The sequence below is a fragment of the Trachymyrmex septentrionalis genome, unplaced genomic scaffold (genome assembly GCF_001594115.1).
Source record: "Trachymyrmex septentrionalis isolate Tsep2-gDNA-1 unplaced genomic scaffold, Tsep1.0 scaffold86, whole genome shotgun sequence".
Classification (NCBI taxonomy): Eukaryota; Metazoa; Arthropoda; class Insecta; order Hymenoptera; family Formicidae; genus Trachymyrmex; species Trachymyrmex septentrionalis.
The window spans coordinates 194,873-203,294 of record NW_017306049.1 but is presented as its reverse complement, the minus strand read 5'-3'; the positions used below and the strand labels follow the sequence as shown (position 1 = coordinate 203,294).

The following is an 8,422-nucleotide window of genomic DNA, read 5'->3' as shown; positions in this document are numbered from 1 at the left end:
TTCAAAGTAGATGTGTAATCAATTGGATACACGTTATCAAAATGTTATCATAATGTAATCTTAAAAACATAAACAAAATAATTGCTCACCAAATTATGCCGTAATATATCCAACGAATTACATCATCAGTGCCATGAATTATGTTCAACCAGACGATGTTGAAGATTCACATTGGCGAACGACAAATAAGAATTTTTCTAGCAACAAACTGCGAATTACGTAGGTATCCGTTCATAGTCCAATGCTAGCATAAATGCGGGGTCTACAATAGAAATCGTGGCGGTCGTACACCGTTAAATCTGTAGGCTTTCTATAATAAGTTATTACTTAAGTTTTAAGTCTTAAATCATAAGAACTTAATCCATCACAGTCGAATATAAAAAGAATAATTAATTATGATTAATCAATTTCTTATAGCTTAAGACTTAGGCAATGATTTATTGTAGAAAGCCCGTCAAATTAAATTTAACGTGAATCGATACTGCTCCTATGTACTGAAATAATGGTTATATTTGACACGATATAGTGTCAATTTTAATTATCATTTTATAATAGTAAAAAATAATGATATATTTAGTAGGAGCAGTGGCGACTCACATTAGGTTAAATATGACGCAATAGATTTAACAATGCAGAAAATAGACCGATCATTCTTCTCGATTATTCTTCTCATATTCGATTGTAATTAATTGATTTTCTATCCAGCGTAAGAGAGCGTACAAATATACGACGATAAGCGAAAAAACCGTTTAACATCAAATCATTATTATTACTACTGACAGCTACAACACAATAAAAAACTACGGTTTCCGCTGAACTACATTAGACGCTGGTACAGGTGTCGCAAACTTGCTCGTCTCGCGTGTACGTCGACTGAGGAAGCACAAGAAGTTATCATGCTGCATGTTATTTACTTTACTTCACGTTCTTTGATAACCGACTTAAGCGTGCGTGTAGCCGATAACGGGATCCGAGATACTCTAATTTAAAAAAATGTGGCATGGCAAAATTTCGCTCGAATAAACTTACGTTATTCCGTTGCGAGAAGGCGAATCTTCGCGTTACTGCGATATGTGGTAAAACGCAATTGCACGACAGTTCATGTTTAATAACTGCCAATAGCACGCCAGCATCCGGTTGCGTTTCAAAGTATGTCAGCGGGACACTGACCACCAAAACGCGTCCGAGCGTTGCTAAGACGTGACTGGAAAGACATCCTTATCTAATTGGTATGAACGATTGGAAAAGCGATCGCAAATATCAAATAGCATAAGTGTGCAAATCGACTTTCTTTAAATGTTTCCGGTCGTGCTCAAAATCCGCTCGCTTATATGCAACAATATTCTTTTCGTATTTTTACTTCTTTCGCTTCCAAAAGTGATCAAAATTATAATTACAAAAGTAACCACGCGATAATACGTATCTGCCTAATTGATTTGATTAACGACATATCGTATATATATATATATATTTTTTTTTATCGAGATACCATTATCCTCGAAAATATACTTCCTAATTGACTTTAACTTGATTTGTATTTTATATGAAGTAAATTAATATTATGCTAATTGGAAGATCCGTAATCAATTAATCATACAATTTAATAATTTTCCATCATATATTTCTGTAAACATAAATTCGATGAAACACCGACCACTATGTACGCAAGCGCAAGTGGAAGTTTAAAAGTTAAAAAATTTGAAAACGATAAGAGAATGTACAATCTCTTTTGAGCATTAAACTTCAAATGTACCGACTGGAACATGAAGAAATCCTCCGAGAATCGCGGTCACTATCCACGACCTACGTTAAGACATTCAAGACTACGTTCAAGACATTCGATTCGATCTAGAGACGGAGAAGAAGTGAGTTTTAGCACAACCGATTTAATGAGATGCGAATTATAGGTGCATAATGTGGTACTCTCACTTTTTTTTTATTCTCTTAAATATGTCATAATGATAGACGTAATAAAATCTGGATTGATCTTAATTTGAATTTAAATCTATACGACACACACACACACACACACACACACAATACATGATATTACGACAATCAACACGGGCTATGCGAAATGATCTCAGAAATTATAGCACGTCCCTTCCTACTAAGAACTCTTTCGATGAGTTCAATCAATTATTTGATCAACGATATATTAAGTGAAAGAAAATTACTCATCGTCTGTGGCACACACGATAGTAGGCGGTATATGTGCTATGTTCCAACGTGTGCACATAATAAAACATGATTTATCGCCTTATCTATAGGTCTATAAACTTCTGTTAAACGCTTACTCGAGGCTTGCAATTACACTGGAATTAATTAATTAAAATTTGGAGAGCTATTATTTTTTTTTACTCACATTGTCATTTATCTCGGGCAAGATTTTTACTTACTCAATGATCTCATGACTATCTCTTCGATTTGCCGAGTATTTGAGGAAAGTACCACATCTGAAGAAGATGCCAGGGTGAGAAAAACGTCTCTCGACAAAGACAAGATGCGCGATGAATCGACTTTCCTCGAAGCGGGTCGACTAACGAAACATACACTGAGCGTATATGAAACTAACTCAAGTTCCTTATACCTGTCCAGCTCACAGAACGGAGCGTTTTCTCCCACTACAAAGCATTAGCAGACCTCAACTCGGTGATACGTGCTGCATATGACTTTACCCTGTGCTACATGCATAGATAAACGGCTTTTTAATTTCTTCCTTAAAAAAGAAAAAGAAAAGAACAATACATTCGATGTCATAAATTAATCTTTATTGTTGACTTAATCACATTCTCTATCATTCTTCTACCTCTACATTATTCATTTCAAGATATTGAAGATTTGATTTTTATTTCTGCATTTTTTGAACTAATGCACATAATAAGCATACATGCTGTAATACAAGTGAAACAAATATATATTTCACTTCAACTTATTGAGACTGCACTAATTTAGACAATGTAGGAATAAAAAACAGAACTTAAAATAATTCAATATGATTGGAAACATTAATTCAATTTAATTGAATGTATATTAGATAGTAGTTCAACATCTTAACACTCGGACCGGGAAGGCGCTTTGTATTTAAAGTTTTAATATTTATATAGACGGTCTTGTTTCCAATCATATTGTTTATAATACACGCGCTTATACATGCGTAACTCACTATATATATCGGTTATTGCGAAGAGTGTTGCTAAGGTCTCGGTAGTCTAAAGGCTCAGGACGCTCGCACGGAATGCAAGAGATCCGGGTTCGACTCCCGGCCGAGGCAATATTTTTCGCAATAAGTTTATTACAGTTTTTTAAGATTTGGGAAAATTTGGGGGGATTATTTGTTTCAGATTGATTGTGTGAATCCGATAATTTCATCGGCTCTCAATTTATTTCTGAAATATTAATTCAATTTAATTGAATGTATATTAGATAGTAGTTCAACATCTTAATACTCGGACCGGGAAGGCGCTTTGTATTTAAAGTTTTGATAAAATAATTCATTTGTAGTCACCATTTTATGCGCTTTATGTGAATTTAATTTCATTGTCAATTTATTTTGCATCGTGAATTCACTTTTTCATTTATAGTTAGAATTTTTAGTAATGCATGTGGTTTCTTAGTAAAGCGTCGAAAATTTGGAATGCCTCATCTGGGCCCACCCAAAGTTACAAAAATTATCTGTATAATTTAGATAAAATATTAAAACTATGTGTATATCTTAATGAAATAATACGGAATATACGATAATAAATTAAAAGCTGTATCTTCATTAAACGAAAAAAGACGAGATTATGTTTACTTTTTGACGTTAAATTTATATGCAAGTTTTTATATATAAATATCTTTCCAGGAATAATCGTTAATTGTTTCTTTTGTGTGATCATTGAAATTGTAATTTTTTAAACTATTATAATCTTGTTTTCGAGAAGTCTATGGTAAGATTTATTTGTATACAGATTTGTATTAATCAAAGAAGCGTCAGCGAGCCTCATTTGTCATTAAGTTATACATGAAGAATTACATTTTCGATAGTTTTTTTCCTTTTTTATTTCATGATTAATGAAGACCGTAAAATTTTGCCTATATCAATTTCGATACTTCAACTTCATTATATAAAAAACTTTATTATATAGAAATTTAATAAAATTTATTTAAAAAAATTTATTATATAGAAATTAAACATTTCTATGGTAACTCGATTTACTAAGGCTGTGTTCCAAAATTTAATGCCAGTACTGAAAATCTGTGTACATAACGTAAACTTAAATTTTCAATAATGACAGTAAATTTTGGAACAGCTTAAAGAACCTAAAATGATATTTTCAAGATTATTATGTCATTAGTTTTTTCTCGTTTTGTATTGAAAGATCAAAGAAAATATCGGGATAAGAATAAAAAATAATATAAAAAAAGACTGAATGTAACAAATTTTTTTTTAAATAAATAGAACGGGATAATCGATAATCTCGGATGTCTCAAAATAAAATTCGAGAATCTCGAGAAGTGAGACTATTGGCTCATGGCATTGAGACAAAAAAATTTTATCAATCATTTCTTTCTGTCAAGACTAAGAGCTGCCGCACACAAAATTCCGCAACAGTGACCATAAGACGTAAATTTAAACCGATGAGCCAATCAGGATATTGTTTTAGATCTCTGTAATATTAACGGTTGAAACTCGCCTTATGGATAAGTTTACTGATATTTCCATTATCATTATTTCTAACGGAAGAGTACATAGATCTAAAGCAGTATTCTGATTGTTCATCGGCTTATGTTCACGTCTTAAGGTTACAGAAATTTTGTCTGCGGCAGCCCATAGCACACACGTAAAGCAGTGACATAAGCAATAAGCGAATTGACCAATCACAATAGAGACTACGATTTTCTGTTTACGTTTTACTGTTTTACGTTTTTATTTTATGTGCTATGGGCTTAAATCTTTATATCGGTATTTTTTTGTCTTGCCCAGGTCGAATATATCATTAAAAATTTTTATTAACACTGGATACAATAAGCCTTTTTAACCCGCGATGTGAAGATCCATAGATCCAACCTCCATTATTATTATTATTTTTTTAATTTTTATTTATTGACGTCAATAGAAATTAATTTGCATTTTAATGAAATTGATTTCAATAAAAATAATGGAATACAAGCTTTGTAAAGTTAGCAGGACCAAATCAACAGAATCAAATCAAACCTATCAGAATGTTTAGTATTCATTTTGTACTAAATTGTACCATTAATGATAATTTTGTACCGCGTGTCATTTCGAAAAAAATCGTGGCGGTGCTAGTTTAATATTGAGCTGGCAGAACCAATTCAAAATAAAAGAAAAAAAGAAAAATAATATCAGAAATCATAAAAAAAAAATACAAGAGATCGATTGACATGAAATGTCTCACAGATTGTAAGTATATATAACAAAGTCATCTCAAGGAGAAAACATGTAAAGTATTAACTTACTTTTAATGGTACAAATTAGTACAAATTCACTTGTGTTAATTTTTGCCTCTGTTTTTTTAATAGTCCTGCTAGTTTAAACATTAAATTAGCAGAGCTACTATTTTCTTGAAAATGACACATAATATAGAATTGTTTTTGGTAATACAAAATAGTACAAATTCAATCCTATTGATTTCTGATATTATTTTTCTTTTTTTTTATGTTGATCCTACCAGTTTAATATTAAGCATTGCCACGATTTTTTTGGAAATGGCACATAGTACAAAATTACCATTAATGGTACAATTTAATATAAAATAAATATTAAAAATTCCGATAGATCCGATTTGATTCTGCTGATGCTTAATGCTGTTAGCTTTATACCTTGTTAGCTTTATACAGCTTGGAAAGGAATACCTTTAGATTATTTGCTCATCTTTTTTTATTCGAGAAGAGAGAAGAAAAATAAAAATTCTAATCTAATTTCTAAAATAATAAATCGATTTAACCCATTCTCACATAGAGCTTCTTTTATTCTCAACACTATCAAGAAAATTTGATTATCGACGTACAATTTATTCCAATCTATTAAGTCATTATTAATTAAAATAATATTGCAATCGAATCCTAATTTTAATAAGTTTTTGACAAGTTGAAGTCTATTAAGTGAGTGACTATAATGTAATTATAAAATTATATAAATGATGAAATAGTAAGAGTAACTCTAAGTTTCGCAAAATTTATATTTATTTTTTACGTAAAATAAAATAAAAATGAAATAAAAATTATTCTCAAGACAACTAATTTATAAATATATGTATTACCACTGCATGTAGATATTCCTACTTAGGTTGTGTGCCAAAATGCACTTCCAGCGCTGAAAATCTACAGTGATACAGTCTGCATTGCGTATGCTATGCAGTTTCAGCACTGGCAGTGAATTTTGAAACAGCCATTATTGAAATTGATCGAATAAATTAAATCGCATTTGCTAATCTTCTAATAATAGATAGAAAATATGGAAATATTCATCTCTTACAAAAAATAATAATGTTAAAAAGTTGTTATTATTATTTATTTATTGTGTATTAAGAAATTATAAAAATATACACAAATGTTAAAAATAATAATATTATAAAGATGTACATAGGATTAAGAATATATTAAAAAAGATATTGCACTAAATTTCTTTCTTGCTTTCTTAATTAATTACAGCCGTAATGCATTATGAACATTAGAAAATAGAAATTATATAAATTCTTTCCTCGATGCTAGACATTAAAATGATTTCGATTATATTGCAAACATTTCCACGGCAAATACCATGGACTTAGACATTAAATATCAAATAACAAATATACTATTTCTTTTAATTAAAAAATAATTTAAAAAATAGGCTAATAGAAGAATAACGCGATAAACAATACCATAACTCTAAATTGATGGATTTCCAAGTGATAGTTGCGCCAATCCGACAAAAATATGAATTTCACTTCATGCCTTCAAGAAGTGTATTTTCTAAAAAAACAACTTTAATGATTAATATCTCTTTTTGAGGTAACGATACTTTGTTCTGTCAGATTCGTTTATTTTATGCAAAAACACGTCAAATAAATCTATAATAATTTCGTCAAGATAGAAAGGTTAAATTTGCAAACCAATAAAAATTAAATGCCTATAACGGTCAAAGCTGGATCTTTAATGCTTAAATTATTCAATCTTGAATTATTATATATACATACGATATAGTTACAGGCATTTAATTTCTAGTATTGATTGTGTTCTCACATATACGATTATTCTAAAATAAAGATTCTTAATATTGTTAACGTTGCTTTTTGAGTTGTTTACCGCGCTAGTCTCCTATTAATCTAATTTTCTTTATTAATCTTTTTTAAGTAAATCTCTACAAAAACGGACCTTCGTCGATCAACTTAACCTTGACATATGTTATCAAGGTCATGACCCTGAGTGACTTTCAACAGGATTTTGTAACGACTTTTTACATGAAGCAAGGTTCATCTCTTCCCCACATCTTCTCTTCCCTGCCTAGGGATTCACGACTTTCCACGCAAAACGAAGCTCACTCCACACCCTTTCCTTGTCTAGGGAGTGCACGACTTTCCACGCAAAACGAGACCCTCATGAAAAGTCGTTACTAAAAGCCTCTCTTAGCAGAGAAGAAGGGAGTGGGATAGACCTTGGCTTTGCGTGAAAGTCGTACGCCCCTAGGCAGGGAGGAAGTGGGATGGATCTCTCTTCGCGTGGAAAGTCGTGCTCCCCTAGACAGGGACGGGATACAGGATAAATTTTACTTCGCGTAAAAAGTCGTTACAAAATCACAAATTTTCTGCTGTAAAAACAAAAATTATATAAAATAATGTTTAAAAAAAAAAGTTTTTGTTTTAAAACAGAAAACAGAAACATTATTTTAGAGCAGAGAATTTTTGTTTTATATAGTAGAAGAGACATTATTTTTTAAACTTATTTTGTTAATAACTTTTTAACGAATAACGAGTGACGGCTAAAACTTGTTGGAGGTTGCTCAGAGTTATGACCTTGACATTAGGTATATGTCAAGATTAAATTGATTGATAAAGTATTCGTTTTTGTAATTTATTTTCTTTGATTTATTTTCTTTGATTTAAATAGTTCCGGGAAACATAAACTTTTATTTATTTCTTTTTACTTTATTATACGTAATTAAAAATAAAAATAATTGCTTATGAAGGACACGATATCATAATTCTTGTAATTGTAGCAATTATTACTATAGAAATACATAAATTGCTTAAAATATATATTAAATACATATATATATATATACCTAAAATACATATATAAATGTGAGCAATATAAAATATGTGTATCTTTAGAACGCGTTTTGAATAGGAAAACTCTTACAGTACATTTACAATATATAATCTATTAACACATCGGTCAATAAGTCCCCGGTCTAGCAAAGAAAACATAAGTG

The 8,422-nt window shown here is 30.6% G+C and overlaps 1 protein-coding gene across 2 annotated transcripts in view; it reads right to left on the bottom strand.

The window, feature by feature from the left end:
* LOC108755214 (putative fatty acyl-CoA reductase CG5065) overlaps positions 1–8,422 on the bottom strand; it is a 32,244-nt gene that overhangs the window by 20,601 nt on the left and 3,221 nt on the right. Inside the window, exon 1 of one of the 2 annotated variants that reach the window (XM_018498103.1) lies at positions 2,400–2,547. The exons of the other annotated variant lie outside the window; for it this stretch is intronic. The gene's annotated coding sequence lies outside the window, so the exon portion shown is untranslated. Of the gene's footprint in view, positions 1–2,399; positions 2,548–8,422 lie in introns of those variants that run through there. 2 annotated transcript variants of the gene reach the window in all.